Source organism: Penaeus japonicus, unplaced genomic scaffold (assembly GCF_977035675.1).
Source record: "Penaeus japonicus unplaced genomic scaffold, GWHDUDI00000001_assembly GWHDUDI00000018, whole genome shotgun sequence".
Lineage (NCBI taxonomy): Eukaryota > Metazoa > Arthropoda > Malacostraca > Decapoda > Penaeidae > Penaeus > Penaeus japonicus.
In genome coordinates, this window is record NW_028234420.1 from 10517807 (window position 1) to 10540354 (window position 22548).

Here is a 22548-nt window from a genome sequence, read left to right on the forward strand (position 1 = left end):
AACAAGACGCTCTGTTAGCTGCAGGTCACAGACTCCCTTCGCGAAAAGAAGACTAGTCTTTGAGACGGAAAGAGAGGAGTAATCTTTTTTATACACTTGTGAATTGTAATAATAAACGTAGAAATAAGCAATTTTTGTTTCATCCATCACTCGATAATGTTGATAAGCTCGTCACAGGATGAATATATTTCAAGCAAGACAGAAGTATTAACTTCCACAATCTCGGTATATTATTTACCATGATTAGCCATTTAACTAAATGGCTACGATCATCGTGTAAGTAATGCCGAGCGACTTTATGTGATCTTTCGTTTATTTAATTACTATAGTTCAATTTTATTGCAATCACGAATAGGTTGTTTGAGGTCGCAAGTTAAGGGTAAACATGTAAATGACAACCGCGGCATTAGAGGACATTTCAGGTTAGTTGTCATAGTACAGTAATCTTTGAAAAACTTTGTATTTGTTCTAATATTTAGCTGGAGAAATAAACAAGTTGGCAATCCATATGTAATTCCGTATCCAGAGACTCAGGACGGTCTGTCCCTTAGTTAAGAAAAAATAATGATAATTAAATCCAGTGCTTCTAATATTATCGAAGAACGCGATTTAACTATTTGGGTGTTGTGGTGATGAATTACATCTTAATATTAATGTGATTCATTTTGAAGTTAAAGAATCCATACATTCAATTACAAAGATATAGAATTTTATCTATGTTGTCTTTCTACCGGTAAAAATTGTTTCCTAGGATCTTTTAGCTGTCGGAATTAGGGCAAAAAGCAGTCAGGTGCTACTGTTTCGCATTCATTAAATGAATGTTGGCACTAAAAGTATTCAAGAAGTCCTTTGACGCCAGTTCTCAAATTTCAAGCCTAATTCTGCAATGCATACATCTTGGAAGGTTAAGCATTACTGAAAGGTTCATTAATTATATAAAAGCAAGTTATCATAAGGTAGCGTGGCCGAGCGGTCTAAGGCGCTGGTTTAAGGCACCAGTCTCTTCGGAGGCGTGGGTTCGAATCCCACCGCTGCCAAGAGCTTTTAGGAATGATCTCCCAACAATTAAGGAACTAACTAATTAAAAAATAGTCTAGCTTATACCACGACCTATTTCCCATTACCATGGGTATAGTCACACCGAAAGAAAAACTCCATTCACGAGCACTAATAACCAATGTCAATATTAAGCTATGATGTTTACAGAAGAAATCAAGGAAATTTTACTACTCTGATAACAACAATATAATTTTGATATTATTTGCTTAAATGATTCCTATTTATTGCATTTAGATATATTCACAAGGAGTATATACCCTGCACAAAATGATATAAAAGCATGCTTGCACTAAACTATATGTGAAATCGTATTACGTTGCACAAAGTCAATCAAAATATAATCCAGATACATAAATCATGAATTACCTCTAAATACAAAATTAATGCCTTATAATCATACGATTCTACTTGTCATGTATTCGTGCAGATAAGATTTTATTTCAACGTTATGCTTCATCATTTCGTCTGAATATGTGAGTATTAAATTCAACAAGAGTACACACTACAGCCTCAATCATATATCAAAGTTTTCATGACCTGGTAACTAACCTCTCCGAAATCTATTTCTTCATAATACATATATATGTATTAACATACAAAGTGAAATATCGTAATCAGACAAATAAAAAATATATCAAATACTATAGGAATGACTTTGCCATCGCTTAATATTTGTTACACAGAGTGCAAAAATAACCTTGAGGCAGTGTTACAGCAATCCCTAAAGTCCCTACAGAGGATAACCAATCTCACATTCTCAGTCGCGTGACCTCATCTACCCTACAAATTACATGAATCGGACTATATTATAGGTCAGATCTCACATCTCGTCACATTATCAAAGGACTCATCATGATGTTCACTTCTAGTTCCCTGGTATGTGTTTCTGTTCACATGGAACTAAGAGACAGACTATCAACCCCAGACCTCGCCCCTTTGCCAACTTCACCATTCCAAGAATCCACATTTCCTATAAGAAGTCCTCCACGTCCACCAGCATCATCCCCCTTTGCTTTAAATAGGATGCCTGTGCTGGAAGTACGGAAAACAAGACGCTTTGTTAGCTGTAGGTCGCAGACTCCCTTCGCGAAGAGAAGGCTGGTCTTTGAGGCGGAAAGGGAGGAGTAATCATTTTATATACATTTGCGAATTTAAATAATAAACGTAGAGATAATGAAATTTTGTTTAATCATCCCATAACATTTGGCAATATTATATAAGCTCGTCATTGGATAAATATCTTTCGAGCAATATTGCAGCATTAACTTCCGCAACTTCAGTATATTACTTATCATGCTTAGCCATTTTACCAAATAGCTATACATCACTAATTATTATAAATAGAACGTAATGGAATAATGAAATCTGATATTTTCATGATTAATGACAATACAGTTCAATTGCAATCGCGATTAGAATGTAACAGAATAAAACTAACACTAATAAGGTGCTATGATCACCATCGATCTGTTTTAGTCTAATGCGTTCCTAAAGCGTATTCAAAATTTCATGTAAAACATGAAGACTGACCTTATCTTACTTTTTAATTGATGACACTCGTGATTGCAATCATATTGCAATCACAAGTGCGTTGTGTAACATCGAGGTCGCAAGGGAAGAAACACGAGCGCAAATTCTCCAGTGTGCAACGTGAAAATATACAGATTACCCGAAATATATCTCCATGCCGTCGTGGTTACTGACAACACTCAATTAGATGCAACATAATCAAAATCAGATTGCATGACTTCATGATTGTACAGAAACATAAGTGATATAGTTCAACGTAAAACAATCATATATCGGAAAATATTTAATCTTGATATATAGCTCTGATTTTTACTGTCTTTTTAGTGTAATTCAAATGTAATACAATAAAAATTAGGTTTTGTGGCATCGCGATTGCGCTGAAACATAAATGTATTTCATAATACACATCACCTCATCTGATTTTCTTTCGCTTGATTAATGACAATACAGTTCAATTGTATTGCAATCGCGACAAGGTTGTCTGGCATCGAGGCTAATGATGGCAATGAATCAAATAAGAAAGTAATCATTATCATAATCATAAAGAAAAAAACACATGCAATAAAGGTTTGAGGATATTCTGGTAACTGAAAAATATAGTAATATGGCATTAAGGAATTTCAACACCGCAAACAAATTGAAATTAAAACAAATACACATGAACCTATATTAGTAACAAAATATTCAACAGTGATGTATAGTTCTGTTTCTCATGTCCCTTCACTTGCGTACGGACAATATTATTCAAATGTGATGCAAGCAAAATCAGGTTTTCTGACATGGTGGCTGCACTAATTCTATTGTTACGCAGAAAAAACTATCACATACTATGGTAATATCTAAGTTAATTCCTAAAGCCGGAAAATACTACTTGTTGCTCCGTGTCCTTAGAATGGGTAACCAATCTAACATTCTCAGCCGCATGACCTCATTTGCTCTACAAACAACATGATTCAGACCATATAATAGGTCAGATATCCCATCTCGTCACACTGTCAAAGGACTCATCATGATGTTCACTTCAGGTTCCCTTGTGTGTGTTTCTGTAAACATGGAACTGACAGACAAATTATCATCCGGAGACCTTATCCCTTTGCCAACTTCACCATTCCACGGATCCGCATTTACTTTAAGAAGTTCTCCGCGTCCAACAGCATCATCCCCCACTGTTTTAAATGGATTGCCTGTGCTGGAAGTACGGAAAACAAGACGCTCTGTTAGCTGCAGGTCACAGACTCCCTTCGCGAAAAGAAGACTAGTCTTTGAGACGGAAAGAAAGGAGTAATCTTTTTATATACACTTGTGAATTGTAATAATAAACGTAGAAATAATCATTATAAATAGAATGTAATGAAATAATACTAAAACTAATAAGTTGCTATGATCATCGTGTAAAATTGCCGAGTCACCTCATCTGATTTTTCTCATGATTAATGACAATACAGTTTAATTGTATTGCAATCGCGATTAGGTTGTCTGTCATCAAGGTCGCAAGAAGAGAAACACAAGCGGGAAAATGTACAGATTACCCAGAAAATATCCCTATATCATCACGGCTAATGATGGCAATGAATCAAATGCAACGTAATCAAAATCATGATCATAAAGAATAAAACATATGCAATAAAGGTTTGAGGATATTCTGGTAACTGAAAAATAAAGTAGTATGGCATTAAGGAATTTCAACACCGCAAACAAATTGAAATCAAAACAAGTACATAAGAACCTATTTTAGTAACAAAATATTCAACAGTGATGTATAGTTCGGTTTCTCATGTTCCTTCACTAGCGAACGGACAATATTACTCAAAGGTAATACAATCAAAATCAGATTTTCTGGTATGACTTCATAGTTCCAACGAAAGAAACAAATGTATATTATTTCGGCGATGATGGGAATATAATATTTGATCATGATATATAACTCCAATTCATCATAACATGTGCTTACATGCACTGTAAAATGTAGTAATCTGACATATACAAAATCAATATAAAATACTATGCTTCGTATTTGTTTCATAGAGTATAAAAATAATAACGAGCCAATGCATTGTTTTTTTTCCAAAAAGTTTTAGCGCAATCCCGTAATTTAAAATGATGCTGCAGGCAATTCCTAAAGCCGGAAAACACTACTTGTTCCTCCGTGTCCGTAGAATGGGTAACCAATCTAACATTCTTAGTCGCATGACCTCATTTGCCCTACAAACCACGTGATTCGGACCATATAATAGGTCAGATATCCCATCTCGTCACATTGTCAAAGGACTCATCATGATGTTCACTTCAGGTTCCCTGGTGTGTGTTTCTGTACACATGGAACTGACAGACAGACTATCATCCGGAGACCTTATCCCTTTGCCAACTTCACCATTCCACGAATCCGCATTTACTTTAAGAAGTTCTCCGCGTCCAACAGCATCATCCCCCACTGTTTTAAATGGATTGCCTGTGCTGGAAGTACGGAAAACAAGACGCTCTGTTAGCTGCAGGTCACAGACTCCCTTCGCGAAAAGAAGACTAGTCTTCGAGACGGAAAGAGAGGAGTAATCTTTTTATGTACACTCACGAATTGCAATAATAACCGTAGAAATAAGGAGTTTTTGTTTCACCATCCGGTCACGTTTGGCATGCTTCTCGTCATAGGATGAATATATTTCAAGCAAAAGAAGTATTAACTCACATAATCTCGGTATATTATTTACCATGATTAGCCATTTAACTAAATGGCTACGCTCATCATCGTGTAAAAATTTGCTTATTTAATGACAACATAGTTCAAATGTATTGCTAGCACGATTAGGTTGTTTGAGGTCTAAAGTTAAGAGAAAACATGTAAATGACAACCACAGCATAAAAGGACATTTCAGGTTACTTGTCAGAGTACAAGAAACTTTAAAAGACTTACATTAATTTTCATTTATCCTAATAACAATTAAATTCAGTGCTTCTAACATTCAGTGCTTTAACTATTTTGGTGCTATGGTAATGAATTACATTATTGTGATCCATTCTGAAGTTAAAGAATTCATGCATTAAATTTTGCATATATAGGATTTATTATATAAGCTCTCCTCCTGCCAAAAAAAAATTTCCAATGACTTTTTAGCTGTCGGAATTAGGGCAAAAATGAATCAGTTACTACTGTTTCGCATGCAAGAAATCATTAGGCGCCAGTTCTCAAATTTCAAGCCGATTTCTGCAATGCATACATCCTGAAAGGTTGATCATTACTGAAAGCTTCATTAAATATATAAAACCGCTACGTTATAAGGTAGCGTGGCCGAGCGGTCTAAGGCGCTGGTTTAAGGCACCAGTCTCTTCGGAGGCGTGGGTTCGAATCCCACCGCTGCCAAAGCTTTTGGCACTCCCTCTGTGGCTCTAAACCACTTATAGAAGCCGAGGTGTCACGATATGGGGAAGTTCTCGTGGCATATAGCCGATTTGATGGTCGCAGGTCTGAGACTCCCATCGCGAATAGAAAGCTTTTTTGAGACTTAGAGGAGTAATCTTTTCGTATACGTTTATATAAAACAATACAATGATAAACGCTGATATAAACAAGTTTTGTCTTATCTTCTTGTAAAAATGATCACATTTGAATAATCCTCTACTCATAAAAATATAATTCCAGCAAGGCAATGGTAACAATCTAAAATTTCGATAAATCATTTAATATCAAGTTTTACCAAAGAAATTACTAATTATAAAACATATATATATAAATGTATAAAATACACCATATAATATTCCAATACACTTACCCATCTACCCTTTCTTCACTTGCTTAAAAAAATATATAATTCAAATGTAATGCAATCAAAATTAGGCACCAAGGTCGCAATAAAAACATGACTGCAAATTCTCTACACTAGACTATCCTCATCTTGATGACTTGAATGTTACGCCGTCAAAATTAGGCCGCGGGACTTCATGGTCGCAAGGCAAGAGACATGAGCACAATTTCCTTTGGTCCTGAGGATCAGTTGGAATAGTCGAGGAATTTGTGGTTACCCAGGGTCAATACTACTATGGCATCAGGGAGTGATGTAAATAAAATTGAATAATCAGAATCATATTCTGGAAGCAGAATATTAAATCATAACATATTACCCATTCTTTATAACACTTATCAATGCATTACATGGAATAAAGAACAAAAGTTACCAAAAACATGTAAGATATTACATAATTTACTGAGTATTTGTCCCATAAAGTGAAACGTAATATGACATCATTTTTTTTTTTTTTATCAAATGAAAATAAAAGGAATACTCATAATTCTATTTAAGTAACAAAGCATTTCATATTGATATATGACTCTGATCCTTCATAAGCCATGATAAATCCAATTACATGCACTGCAAAATATCGTTTTCTAACACATATAATTTTATAATGCAATAGTTTTAGTTTTTTCTCTCTAAAGTCTTCTTGAAATTCGTAATCTAAAGTCCAGACAATTCTAAAAGCCGGAAAATATTGCTAGGTCATCCGCGTTCCTCAGTCGCGTGACCTTATGTGTCCTACAAATTACGTGATTTAGACTCTATTATTGGTCAGATCTCTCGTCTCGTCACATTATCGAAGGACTCATCATGATGTTCACTTCCGGTTTCGTGGCGCGTGTTTCTGTCCACATGGAACTAAGAGATCGATTAACATCCCCAGACCTTGTCCCTTTGCCAACTTCGCCATTCCGCGAATCGGCATTTCCTTTAAGTTCTCCACGTGCACCAGTAACACCGCCCAGTGTTTTAAGCGGGGTACCTGTACTGGAGGTACGGAAAGCAAGACGCTTTGTTGGCTGCAGGTCACAGACTCCCTTCGCGAAGAGAAGACTGGTCTTTGAGGCGGAAAGAGAGGAGTAATCTTTTTATATATAATTACGAAGTGCAATAATAAACGTTGAGATAAGCACTTTTTGTTTCATTATCCGGTAACATTTGACATGTCTGTTAAAGGGCAAATATATTTCAAGCATGAGGGAAGCATTAACTTCGAAATTTAATTTCGGAGTATTATTTATTATGATTAAGCATTTTACCAAATGGCTAATCATTACCACTAATCACTATAAATTGAATGTAATTAAATAATACTGAAACTAACAAGGTACAATGATCATCGTCGGTATATTTTAGCCTAATGCGTTGATGATAATATAGTTCAGTTGTATTGCAAACACGATTACATTGTCTGGTAGTGAGGTCGAATGGAAAGGAACACGAGCGTATCGTGTATTCTATGTGCATCGTGATAAAAACAGGCTACCCGGGAAATAATCAGGATTGGATTGCATGACTTCATGATTGTAAAGAAAGAAGAAACACAAGTACACTGAAGGTTCGAGGATCATGTGATCACTAAAGACTATAGTAATATGACATTTAAATAATTCACCATAAAAGAAAATGATAAGAAAATGCTCAATCCTGTATTAGTCACACAATCTTGATTTATAATTCTGATTACTCATAACCTTTGATTAAAGAGAGTATAATTCAAATTTAATGCAATGAAAATTAGGTTGTTTGGCATCGCGGTTGCACTGATTCCGTTAATCCTTCATAATACATACAAATGTATTTTCATGAACTGTAGAATATTGTTATCAGACAAATGTAAATTAAATATCAAATATTACAGGAATGACGCCATCGTTTAGTATTTGTTGCACAGAGTACAAAAATGATAATGAGGCAATGTAACAGGCAATTCCTAAAGCCAGAAAATATTGCCAAGTGTAAGCAATCCCTAAAACCGGATAATATTGCCAATTACAGGCAATTCCTAAAGCCAGAAAATATTGCCAAGTGTAAGCAATCCCTAAATCCGGATAATATTGCCAATTACAGGCAATTCCTAAATATCCGACAATATCCCCAAATGTTCTTTGTCCCAATCTCACATTCTCAGTCGCGTGACCTCATCTGGCCTACAAATTACATGAATCAGACTATATTATAGCTCAGATCTTGCATATTGTTACATTAAAGTAATATGGCATAATAATTAAACGTAAAACGCTGATTCCATTGTTCATAATACATATAAATACATTTATATGCACTGTAAAATACCGTAATCTGACAAAAATAAATCAAATATTATATATTATATAAAATGATCTCGCCAATGTCTAATATTTATTGCATAGTGTAAAAATGATATTGAGGTAATGTTACAGGCAATCCCTAAAGCCGGAAATTATTGTTGGTTCTTCCTACAGAGGATGACAATTTTAACAATCTCAGTCACGTGACCTTATCTGCCCTACAAATCACAAGTAAAGAAACACAAGCGAGTCCATCGTGAAAAATAGAGACAACCGGAAATTATGCTTATATCATCACGGTTAATGATAACATCGAATCAAATGCAACGTAATCGGAATTAGCGTGCATGACTTCATGATCGTAATGAGAGAAACACAAGTGACATCACTAATTCAATTATTACATCAATGATTCAATTATTACATCAATGATTCAATTATTACATCAATGATTCAATTATTACATCAATGATTCAATTATTACATCAATGATTCAATTATTACATCAATGATTCAATTATTACATCAACGATTCAATTATTACATCAACGATTCAATTATTACATCAACGATTCAATTATTACATCAATGATTCAATTATTACATCAATGATTCAATTATTACATCAATGATTCAATTATTACATCAATGATTCAATTATTACATCAATGATTCAATTATTACATCAATGATTCAATTATTACATCAATGATTCAATTATTACATCAATGATTCAATTATTACATCAATGATTCAATTATTACATCAATGATTCAAGTATTACATCAATGATTCAAGTATTACATCAATGATTCAATTATTACATCAATGATTCAATTATTACATCAATGATTCAATTATTACATCAATGATTCAATTATTACATCAATGATTCAATTATTACATCAATGATTCAATTATTACATCAATGATTCAAGTATTACATCAATGATTCAATTATTGCATCAATGATTCAATTATTTAATTGATTCAATTATTGCATCAATGATTCAATTATTTAATTGATTCAATTATTACGCAGTAAAGAGATAAGTTGTGCGACGTGAGAAACCGATTCATTTTATTTTGATGATAGTTACAAAATATTCAATCTTGATATATTACTCTGATTCAGCATAACATCTACGTACATCAATATCAAACACAATAGTAATACCTTCGCCTTCGCTTAGTATGTGTTCCAAAGAGTGGTGCAATGATAAGGAGCCAATGCATTGTTTTTTTTTTTTTTTTTTTCTCTCTCTCTCTCAAAAAGCTTAAACTGAATCTGCAAATCGAAAGTAATGCTCCAGGAAATTCATAAACCCGGAAAATATTGATTATTCCCCTGTGTCCCTACAATGGATGACCAATCTCACATTCTTAGTCGCGTGAGATGAATGGCACTATATTATAGGTTAGATCTCCCATCTCGTCACATTATCAAAGGACTCATCATGATGTTCACTTCTAGTTCCCCTTCCCAACTTCACCATTCCAAGAATCCGCACTTACTTTAAGAAGTTCTCAGCGTCCAACAGCATGATCCCCCACTGTTTTAAATGGGATGCCTGTGCCGGAAGTACGGAAAACAAGACGCTCTGTTAGCTGCAGTTCACAGACTCCCTTCGCGAGGTTGGTCTTTTATGAGGCGGAAAGAGAGGAGTAATATCTTTATATATAGTTAAGCATTCAAATAATAAACGCAGAGATAAGCAATTGCTGTTTCATCACACGGTAACATATGACATTTTTTTATACTTGTCATAGACTTATATATTTCAAGTAAGAGTGAAACATTGACTTTCTTCCTGCAAATTTGATTGATCATCAAATGTTGTTTTACCAAATGGCTAATTATTGCCACTAATTATCATAAATAGAATGACAGTCCTATCTTTTTTTTTTTTTTTTTTTTTTGGAAGTATGCCTTAAATATGCGTTTTATTACAAACTATAGGACAATGTTGTATTGCAATTACGATTAGGTTATCTGGCACAGAGGTCGAAAACAAAGGAACACAACTGTAAATTCTCCATAGGTCACAGACTCCCTTCGCGAAGAGAAGTCTGTTCTTTCAGGTGGAAAGAGAGTAATCTTTTTACATACTTACGAATTGCAATAATAAACGTAGGGCAGTGGAGTAAAGCGTTAGAGAGGTATGGTATGAGAGTTAGCAGAGCTAAGATAGAATATCTTAATGCTGGTAATGGGATGCAGAGAAATGGAAGTATAAGCCTAGGAGGTGAAAGGGTGCAACCAGTGAAGGAGTTTAGATACGTGGGGTCAACATTGCAAGATGATTGTGGATCAGATGCAGAAGTGGCGAAGAGAATACAGGTAGGATAGAACAGCTGGAGAAAACTTACAGGACTGTTGTGTGATAGAAGAGTAAATGCCAAAGTGAAAGGCAGAATCCACAAAACAATTGTAAGACCTGCAATCCTTTATGACCTGGAGGCCACAGTACTCCATAAGACTCAGGAAAGAATAGTTGGAAGTAGCTGAAATGCTAATGCTGGGGTGGTCCTTAGGCCTGACACGAAGAAAGCGGGTGAGGAACGAATATATCAGCGGAGCGTTGGTAGTGCCAGTTATAAATTGTGTTGTTATAAATAGCTCTGATTCCTCAAGTCCTTTCACTATAATTCGTGTAATACAATCAGAATTTGGTTGTATGGCATTACGGTTGCACTGGTTCCGTTGTTCAGCAGTAAAAATATTACTTTTTTTCTTCATAATACATACGCTGTAAAATATCGTAATCAGATAAATATGAATTTAATATCAAATATGATATGAATGACTTCGCCACCGATTAATATTTGTTACATGGAATGCAAAAATAATCACGAGGCATTGTTGCAGGCAATTCTTAAATCCGGAATATTTTGCTAATTACAGGGACTTCCTAAAGCCGGAAAATATTGCCAATTACAGGCAATTCCTAAAGCCGGAAAACATTGCCAATTACAGGAAATTCCTAAAGCCGGAAAATATTTCCAATTACTGGCAATTCCTAAAGCCGGAATATATTCACAATTACAGGCAATTCCTAAAGCCGAAAAATATCGTGAATTCTTTTTATGTCCCTACAGAGGTTGATCAATCTCACATTCTCAGTCGCGTGACCTCAACTGCCCTACAAATTACATGAATCGGACTATATTATAGGTCAGATCTCCCATCTCGTCACATTATCAAAGGACTCATCATGATGTTCACTTCTAGTTCCCCGGTGTGTGTTTCTGTACGCATGGAACTAAGAGACAGACTATCATCCCCAGACCTCATCCCTTTGCCAACTTCACCATTCCAAGAATCCACATTTACGTTAAGAAGTTCTCCATGTCCATCAGCATCATCCCCCATTGTTTCAGTTGGGGTTCCTGTACTGGAAGTACGGAAAACAAGACGGTTTGTTAGCTGCAGGTCACAGACTCCCTTTGCGAAGAGAAGGCTGGTCTTTGAGGCGGAAAGGGAGGAGTAATCTTTTTATGTACTATTACGAATTGCAATAATAAACGTTGAGATAAGTAATTTGTTTCATCATCCGTTGTGTGACTTCATAATTCCAACGATAGAAGCACAATATTTTATTTTGGTGATGATAGGAATAAAATATTTAATCATGATATATTACTCCGATTCATCATAAATGACTTTACATGCGCTGTAAAATGTAACAACCTGACAAATACAAAATCAATATCAAATACTATGGTAATACCTTCGCCATCGCTTAGTAATTGTTTCATAGAGTGCAAAAATAATAACGAGCCAATGCATTGTTGTTGTTTTTTATAAAAAGAATTAGCTGTATCCCTTTCATCTAAACTGATGTTACCAGCACTTCCTAAAGCCAGAAAATATTACTTGTTCCTCTGTGTCCCTACAATGGGTAACCAATCTAACACTCTCAGTCGCGTGACCTCATTTGCCCTACAAACCACGTGATTCGGACCATATAATAGGTCAGATATCCCATCTCGTCACATTATCAAAGGACTCATCATGATGTTCACTTCAGGTTCCCTGGTGTGTGTTTCTGAACACATGGAAATGACAGACAGACTATCATCCGGAGACCTTATCCCTTTGCCAACTTCACCATTCCATGAATCCGCATTTACTTTAAGAAGTTCTCCGCGTCCAACAGCACCATCCCCCACTGTTTTAAATGGGATGCCTGTGCTGGAAGTACGGAAAACAAGACGCTCTGTTAGCTGCAGGTCACAGACTCCCTTCGCGAAAAGAAGACTAGTCTTTGAGGCGGAAAGAGAGGAATAATCTTTTTATATACACTTACGAATTGCAATAATAAACGTAGAAATAAGGACTTTTTGTTTCATCATCCGGTCACGTTTGGCATGTTTGATAAGCTTCTCGTCATAGGATGAATATATTTCAAGGAAGAGAGAAGTATTAACTTATACAAACTCGGTATATTATATACCATGATTAGTCATTAGTCACTAAATGGCTACGCTCATTATCCTGTAAAAATGCAGAGTGACCTCATCTGATCTTCTTTCGCTTATTTAATGGCAACATAGTTCAAATGTATTGCAACCACGATTAGGTTGTTTGAGGACGCAGGTTAAGAGAAAACATGTAAATGACAACCGCGCCATTATAGGACATTTCAGGTTAGTTAGAATCCATGCATTAAATTTTGTATATATAGGATTTATTATCTATGCTATCCTACTGGCAAAAACTATTTCCAATGATTTTTTAGCTGTCGGAATCAGGGCAAAAATGAGTCCGTTACTACTGTTCCGCATTCATTGGACGAATATTGGCACTAAAAGTATTGAAAAATCCTTTGACGTCAGTTCTCAAATTTCAAGCCTAATTCTGCAATGCATACATCCTGAAAGGTTATTCACTACTGAAAGGTTCATTAAATATATAAACCCGTTTCTCACAAGGTAGCGTGGCCGAGCGGTCTAAGGCGCTGGTTTAAGGCACCAGTCTCTTCGGAGGCGTGGGTTCGAATCCCACCGCTGCCAAAGCTTTTGGCACTCCATCTATGGCTCTAGACCACCTATAGATGCCGAGGTGTCACGATATGGGGAAGTTCTTGTGGCATATAGCCGGTTTGACGGTCGCAGGTCTGAGACTCCTATCGCGAAGAGAAACTTTTTTTGGGGGGACTTAGAGGATTAATCATTTCGTATACGTTTATATAAAACAATACAATGACAAACGCTGATGTAAACAAGTTTTGTCTCATCTTCCTGTAAAACTGATCACATTTCAATAAGCCTCTACTCATAAAAATATAATTCCAGCAAGGCAATGGTAACAATCTAAAATTTCGATAAATTATTTAATATTAAATTTTACCAAAGAAATTACTAATTATAAAAATATATATAAATGTATAAAATACACCATATATTCCAATACAATTCCCCATCTACCCTTTCTTCACTTGCTTAAAAAAATATAATTCAAATGTAATGCAAGGCACCAAGGTCGCAATAAAGACATGACTGCAAATTCTCTACACTAGACTATCCTCATCTTGATGACTTGAACGTTACGCCGTCAAAATTAGGCCGCGGGACTTCATGGTCGCAAGGCAAGAGACATGAGCACAATTTCCTTTGGTGCTGAGGATCAGTTGGAATAGTCGAGGATTTTGTGGTTACCCAGGGTCATATTCTGGAAGCAGAATATTAAATAACATATTACCCATTCTTTATAACACTTATCAATGCATTACATGGAATAAAGAACCAACTTACCAAAGTTACCAAAAACATGTAAGATAATAGTACTATCATAATTTACTGAGTATTTGTCCCATAAAGTCAACGTAATATGACATCATTTTTTTTTTATCAAATGAAAATAAAAGGAATACTCATAATTCTATTCAAGTAACAAAGTATTTCATATTGATATATGACTCTGATCCTTCATAAGCCATGATAAATCCAATTACATGCACTGCAAAATATCGTTTTCTAACACATATAATTTTATTTTGCAATAGTTTTAATTTTTTTCTCTCTAAAGTCTTCTTGAAATTCGTAATCTAAAGTCTAGATAATTCCAAAAGGTAATCCGCGTTCCTCAGTCGCGTGACCTTATGTGTCCTACAAATTACGTGATTTAGACTATATTATTGGTCAGATCTCTCGTCTCGTCACATTATCGAAGGACTCATCATGATGTTCACTTCCGGTTTCGTGGCGCGTGTTTCTGTACACATGGAACTAAGAGATCGATTAACATCCCCAGACTTTGTCCATTTGCCAACTTCGCCATTCCACGAATCGGCATTTCCTTTAATTTCTCCGCGTGCACCAGCAATACCGCCCAGTGTTTTAAGCGGGGGACCTGTACTGGAGGTACGGAAGAAAAGACGATTTGTTAGCTGCAGGTCACAGACTCCCTTCGCGAAGAGAAGGCTGGTCTTTGAGGCGGAAAGGGAGGAGTAATCTTTTTATATACACTTACGAATTGCAATAATAAACCTAGAGATAAGTAATTTCTGTTTCATCATCCGGTAACAATTGACAACATTTCTGAAAAGCCTCTCGCCCTAGACAAATATGTTTCAGGGAAAAGTCAAGCATCAATTTCTTATATGTCGGTATATCATTAAACATGAATAACACTATTTATCATAAATAAAATATACTGATATAATACTAATACTATTCAGGTGCTGGAATCATCGATATATCTTATATTATAGTGTGTTATTAGCTGAGGTTACCGACTCCTTTCGCGAAGAAAAAGCTGGTCTTTGAGGCGGAAAGAGAGGACTAATCTTTCTATATGCATTTGCGATTTCCAATAATAAACGTAGAAATCAGTAATTTTTGTTGAATTATAACGTTCTTATTCAATATCATGGTCATATCTTTAAAAATATATATTTTAGGAGTGAATCGCGTAAACATGCAAGTTGTCCTCATCTAACCTTCGTTATCTTGATTAATAACTATAGTTCCATTATACTGCAATCACGATTAGGTTATCTGGCATCGAGACGCAAGGAAAGAAACAATACCTCAAAGTCTCCACAGTGTCCATTACAAAATATACAGACTACCCAGAAAATATTCCTATATCATCATGGACGGTGATGGGAATGAACAAATCAAACGTAATCAAAATTATACCGTATGCCTACTTGACTGTAAAGAAAACACAAGTGCAATAAAGCTTCGAGGATTTTGTGGACAGAGGAGTATAGTAATATGGCATTAATGAATTTAAACATCAAACAAGATGAAGTTTAAATAAACAAACATGAACCTATTTTAGGAACAAAATATTTAATTTTGATGTATAGTTCTGATTTCTCATGTCCTTTCAGTAGCTTAATTGCAATATAATTCAATGCAATGCAATCAGAATTAGGTTTTTTGATATCGTAGTTTAAATTATTTTATTGTTATGCAGTAAAAAAAAAATAATAAGATGCGTGACTTCATGATCGCAACAAAATACTAGTTAGTAACAAAATATTTAACCTTGATATATTACTCTGATTCATCACCTTTGCCATCTCTTAGTATTTGTTGTATAGAGTGCAAAGTATAATAACGAGCTAATGCATTGTTTATTTTTCTGAAAGCTTTAACTGAATCCCTTAATCTAAATCTAAAATATTACTTGTTCCTCTGTGTCCTTACAATGGATAACCAATCTCACATTCATATTTGGAGAAACATATGTGAATATCATGATAAATCATATAATCACAAGGAGAGAAACACGTGCAATTTAATTTGGTACTGATGGTCGATATTATAGTCATCCAAGACTATAGTAATATGGACAAAACTATTAACAAAACATTTCCCAAAATCTATATAATCTATCAAGGTATCTAGATGGCTAATCTTTATATATTTTATATAAATTCTTCATAACATTTATAAACGGGTTTACATGCGGCAAAACACGTCATGCTCTTACAAATTGTACAAAAAATATTCCCAAATCCTTTATGTACCTGTAAAATATAAAACAAATTGAAATGAAAGTACTCATAATCGAATATCAGTTATAAAAAATCAATCTTGTTATTAGCTTTGATTCCCCGTGTCCTTTCAGTATAATTCAAATACAATACAATCAAAATTATGTTGTCTGGTATCGCGGTTGCACTGATTTCGTTGTCCAGCAGAAAAGGTATTACTCTACTTCTTTATAATACATATTAAAAGTATTTACATGCACTGTAAAATATCTTAATCAAACAAATAAAAAATAAAAATCAAATACTACAGGAATAACTTTGCCTGCGCTTAATATTTGTTACAAAGAGTGTATAAATAATCATGAGGCAGTATTACAGGCAATCCTTAAAGCCGGAAAATATTGCCAATTACTGTCAATTCCTGAAGCCGGAAAATATTGCCAATTACTGTCAATTCCTGAAGCCGGAAAATATTGCCAATTACTGTCAATTCCTGAAGCCGGAAAATATTGCCAATTACTGTCAATTCCTGAAGCCGGAAAATATTGCCAATTACTGTCAATTCCTGAAGCCGGAAAATATTGCCAATTACTGTCAATTCCTAAAGCTGGAAAATATTGCCAAGTACAGGCAATCCTTAAAGCCACAAAATATTGCCAATTACAGGCAATTCCGAAAGCCGGAAAGTATTCCAAATTACAGGCAATTCCTAAAGCCGGAAAATATTCCCAATTACTGGCAATTCCGAAAGCCGGAAAATCTTCCAAATTACGGGCAATTCCTAATGCCGAAAAATATCTCGAATTGTCTTATGTCCCTACAGAGGGTGACCAATCTTACATTCTCAGTCGCGTGACCTCAACTGCCCTACAAATTACATGAATCGGACTATATTATAGGTCAGATCTCCCATCTCGTCACATTATCAAAGGTCTCATCATGACGTTCACTTCTAGTTCCCTCTTGTGTGTTTCTGTTCACATGGAACTAAGAGACAGACTATCATCCCCAGACCTCGTCCCTTTGCCAACTTCACCATTCCAAGAATCTACATTTACGTTAAGAAGTTCTCCACCAGCATCATCCCCCTTTGTTTCAGTTGGGGTTCCTGTACTGGAAGTACGGAAAACAAGGCGATTTGTTAGCTGCAGGTCACAGACTCCCTTCGCGAAGAGAAGGCTGGTCTTTGAGGCGGAAAGGGAGGAGTAATCTTTTTATGTACACTCACAAATTGCAATAATAAACGTAGAGATAAGTAATTTCTGTTTCATCATTCGGTAACAGTTGACAACATTTTTGATAAGCCTCTCGCCCTAAACAAATATGTGCAAGGAAAAGTCAAGCATCAACTTCTTACATTTCGGTATACCATTAAACATGAATAACACTAATTACCATAAATGAAATGTACTGATATAATACTAATACTATAAAGGTGCTGGAATCATCGATATATCTTAGATTATAGCGTATTATTAGCTGAGGTTACCGACTCCTTTTGCGAAGAGAAGGCTGGTCTCTGAAGCGGAAAGAGAGTAATCTTTTTATATGCATTTGCCAATTGCAATAATAAAGGTAATCAATATTTTTGTTTAATAATCCCATAACATTTGACGATATTATGTAAGCTTCTCGTCATTGGATAATATCTTTCGAGCAAGAGGGAAGCATTAGCTTCTACTTCCACGTTATATTATTTAACATGGTTAGCCATTTTACCAAATAGCTAATCATCACCATCAATTATTATAAATAGAATGTAATGAAATAACAATACAACTAATAAGGTGCTATGATCATCGTGTAAAAATGCCGAGTGACCTCATCTGATTTTCCTCTTGATGAATGACAATACAGTACAATTGTATTGTAATCACGATTGGATTGTCTGGCATCGATGTCGCAAGAAGCGGGAAAATGTACAGACTACCCAGAAAATATCCCTGTATCATCACGGACAATGACGGCAATGAATCAAATGCAACGTAATCAAATGTATGTATGCCTTCATGGCCAAAAAGAAAAACATTAAAGTGTAATAATGGTTTGGGGATTTTCTGGTGAAAAAATATAGTAATATGGCATTAAGGAATTTCAACACCACAAACAAATTGACATTAAAACAAGTACATATGAACCTATTTTGGTAACAAAATATTTAACAGTGATGTATAGTTTCTCATGTCCCTTCACTTGCATACGGACAATATTATTCAAATGTGATGCAATCGAAATCAGGTTTTCTGGTATCGTGACTGCACTAATTCTATTGTTACACAGAACAAAAATCAGTTGGGTGACTTCATAATTGCAACGAAAGACCCAAAAGTATTTTATTTTGATGATGATTTTTAATCATGATATATTACTCCGATTCATCATAAAATGAGCTTACATGCACTGTAAAATGTAGCAATCTGACAAATACAAAATCAATATCAAATACTATGGTAATACCTTCGCCATCGCTTAGTAAGTATTTCATAGAGTGCAAAAATAATAACGAGCCAATGCATTTTTTTCTAAATGCTTTAACTGGATCCCTTTCATCTAAAGTGATGCTACCGGCACTTCCTAAAGCCAGAAAATATTACTTGTTCCTCTGTGTCCCTACAATGGGTAACCAATATAACACTCTCATTCGCGTGACCTCATTTGCCCTACAAACCACGTGATTCGGACCATATAATAGGTCTGATATCCCATCACGTCACACTGTCACAGGACTCATCATGATGTGCACTTCAGGTTCCCTGGTGTGTGTTTCCGAACACATGGAATTGGCATATAAATTATCATCAGGAGACCTTATCCCTTTGCCAACTTCACCATTCCACGAATCCGCATTTACTTTAAGAAGTTCTCCGCGTCCAACAGCATCATCCCCCACTGTTTTAAATGGGATGCCTGTGCTGGAAGTACGGAAAACAAGACGCTCTGTTAGCTGCAGGTCACAGACTCCCTTCGCGAAGAGAAGGCTGGTCTTTGAGGCGGAAAGAGAGGAATAATCTTTTTATATACACTTACGAATTGAAATAATAAACGTAGAAATAAGAAGTTTTTGTTTCATCATCCGGTAAAGTTTGACTTGTTTGATAAGCTTCTCGTCATAGGATGAATATATTTTAAGCAAGAGAGATGTATTAACTTACACAAACTTGGTATATTATATACCATGATTAGTCATTAGTCACTAAATGGCTACGCTCATTATCCTGTAAAATGCAGAGTGACCTCATCTGATCTTCTTTCGCTTATTTAATGGCAACATAGTTCAAATGTATTGCAATCACGATTAGGTTGTTTGAGGTCTAAAGTTAAGAGAAAACATGTAAATGACAACCACGGCATAAAAGGAATCTATGCATTAAATTTGGTATATACAGGAATTATTATCTATGCTATCCTACTGGCAAAAACTATTTCCAATGATTTTTTAGCTGTCGGAATCAGGGCAAAAATGAGTCAGTTACTACTGTTCCGCATTCATTGGACGAATATTGGCACTAAAAGTATTGAAAAATCCTTTGACGTCAGTTCTCAAATTTCAAGCCTAATTCTGCAATGCATACATCCTGAAAGGTTATTCACTACTGAAAGGTTCATTAAATATATAAAACCATCTTCTCACAAGGTAGCGTGGCCGAGCGGTCTAAGGCGCTGGTTTAAGGCACCAGTCTCTTCGGAGGCGTGGGTTCGAATCCCACCGCTGCCAAAGCTTTTGGCACTCCATCAGTGGCTCTAGACCACTTATGGAAGCCTCGATGTCACGATATGGGGAAGTTCTCGCGGCATATAGCCGGTTTGACGGTCACAGCTCTGAGACTCCTATCGCGAAGAGAAACTTTTTTTGGGGGGGGGCTTTGAGGATTAATCTTTTCGTATACGTTTATCTAAAACAATACAATGACAAACGCTGATATAAACAAGTTTTGTCTCATCTTCCTGTAAACCTGATCACATTTCAATAAGCCTCTACACATAAAAATATAATTCCAGCAATTACTAATTATATAAAAGAAAAAAATATATATATATAAATATCGTATAAAATACACCATATGATATTCAAATACAATTCCCCATCTACCCTTTCTTCACTTGCTTAAAAAAAAAAAATCAAATGTAATGCAATCAAAATTAGGCACCAAGGTCGCAATAAAAACATGACTGCATATTCTCTAAGAAGACGATTTGTTGGCTGCAGGTCACAGACTCCCTATGCGAAGAGAAGGCTGGTCTTTGAGGCGGAAAGAGAGGAGTAATCTTTTCAATACATTTATATAAATATACATATACATATATATATATATATATAAATATATATATAAATACATACATATACATATATATATACAAATATATATAAATATACATATACATATATATATACATATATATATACACATATGTACATATATATACATATACATATATATAAATATACATATATATACATATACATATACATATATATACATATACATATACATATATATACATATACATATATATATACATATATATACATATTTATCAATATACATATATATAATAATATATACACTTACGAATTGCAATAATAAACGTAGAAATAAGGAGTTTTTGTTTCATCATCCGGTCACGTTTGGCATGTTTGATAAGCTTCTCGTCATAGGATGAATATATTTTAAGCAAGAGAGAAGTATTGACTTACACAAACTCGGTATATCATATACAATGATTAGTCATTTAACTAAATGGCTACGCTCATCATCGTGTAAAATTGCAGAGTGACCTCATCTGATCTTCTTCGCTTATTTAATGACAATATAGTTCAAATGCATTGCAACCACGATTAGGTTGTTTGAGGACGCAGGTTAAGAGAAAACATGTAAATGACAACCACGGCATAAAAGGACATTTCAGGTTAGTTAGAATCCATGCATTAAATTTTGTATAAACAGGATTTGTTATCTATAGTATCCTACTGGCAAAAACTATTTCCAATGATCTTTTAGCTGTCGGAATCAGGGCAAAAATGAGTCAGTTACTACTGTCATTGGACGAATATTGGCACTAAAAGTATTCAAAAATCCTTTGACGTCAGTTCTCAAATTTCAAGCCTAATTCTGCAATGCATACATCCTGAAAGGTTATTCAGTACTGAAAGGTTCATTAAATATATAAAACCATCTTTTCACAAGGTAGCGTGGCCGAGCGGTCTAAGGCGCTGGTTTAAGGCACCAGTCTCTTCGGAGGCGTGGGTTCGAATCCCACCGCTGCCAAAGCTTTTGGCACTCCATCTGTGGCTCTAGACCACTTATGGAAGCCTCGATGTCACGATATGAGGAAGTTCTTGTGGCATATAGCCGGTTTGACGGTCGCAGGTCTGAGACTCCTATCGCGAAGAGAAACTTTTTTGGCGGGGACTTAATCATTTCGTATACGTTTATATAAAACAATACAATGGCAAACGCTGATGTAAACAAGTTTTGTCTCATCTTCCTGTAAAACTGATCACATTTCAATAAGCCTCTACTCATAAAAAACTTTATTATACTAACTTAATGAATATTTGTTTTATAAAGTGAAACGCAAAATGGCATAAATGAATGTTAAAAAATCTAAATGAAATTAAAAGGAATATTTATAATCCTATTCAAGTAACAAAATATTTTTGGTCCTCTTGTCACAGACAAACATATCTGGCTAATTGTTGCGATTATTTTTTCTATAAACAGAATATAGTTAAACTATTAAAGTGCTATAATGTATCTTCATTTCCATTTTATTCAATATCATAGTCCTAGCTTTTAAAAATATTTTGGGAGTATGCCCTAAGATAACTTTTAATGTACCTTGATTAAAGACTACAGTTAAATTTTATTGCAATCACGATTAGGTTATGTGGCGTCGAAGCCCTAAGGAAAGAAACACAACCGTAAAGTCTCCACAGTCTCCATTATA

At 35.1% G+C, this 22548-nt stretch overlaps 5 non-coding genes across 5 annotated transcripts; all 5 read left to right on the forward strand.

Moving 5' to 3' along the window:
• The first annotated feature begins 955 nt into the window (after positions 1-955).
• On the forward strand, positions 956-1037 carry TRNAL-AAG (transfer RNA leucine (anticodon AAG)). The gene has a single exon. It is a non-coding gene; the product is annotated as a tRNA-Leu (tRNA).
• Positions 1038-5862: 4825 nt separating this feature from the next.
• Positions 5863-5944, forward strand: TRNAL-AAG (transfer RNA leucine (anticodon AAG)). Its single transcript has one exon. It is a non-coding gene; the product is annotated as a tRNA-Leu (tRNA).
• Positions 5945-13581: 7637 nt separating this feature from the next.
• On the forward strand, positions 13582-13663 carry TRNAL-AAG (transfer RNA leucine (anticodon AAG)). The gene has a single exon. It is a non-coding gene; the product is annotated as a tRNA-Leu (tRNA).
• A 6569-nt stretch (positions 13664-20232) lies between these two features.
• Positions 20233-20314, forward strand: TRNAL-AAG (transfer RNA leucine (anticodon AAG)). Its single transcript has one exon. It is a non-coding gene; the product is annotated as a tRNA-Leu (tRNA).
• Positions 20315-21784: 1470 nt separating this feature from the next.
• TRNAL-AAG (transfer RNA leucine (anticodon AAG)) lies at positions 21785-21866 on the forward strand. The gene has a single exon. It is a non-coding gene; the product is annotated as a tRNA-Leu (tRNA).
• Positions 21867-22548: the final 682 nt, after the last annotated feature.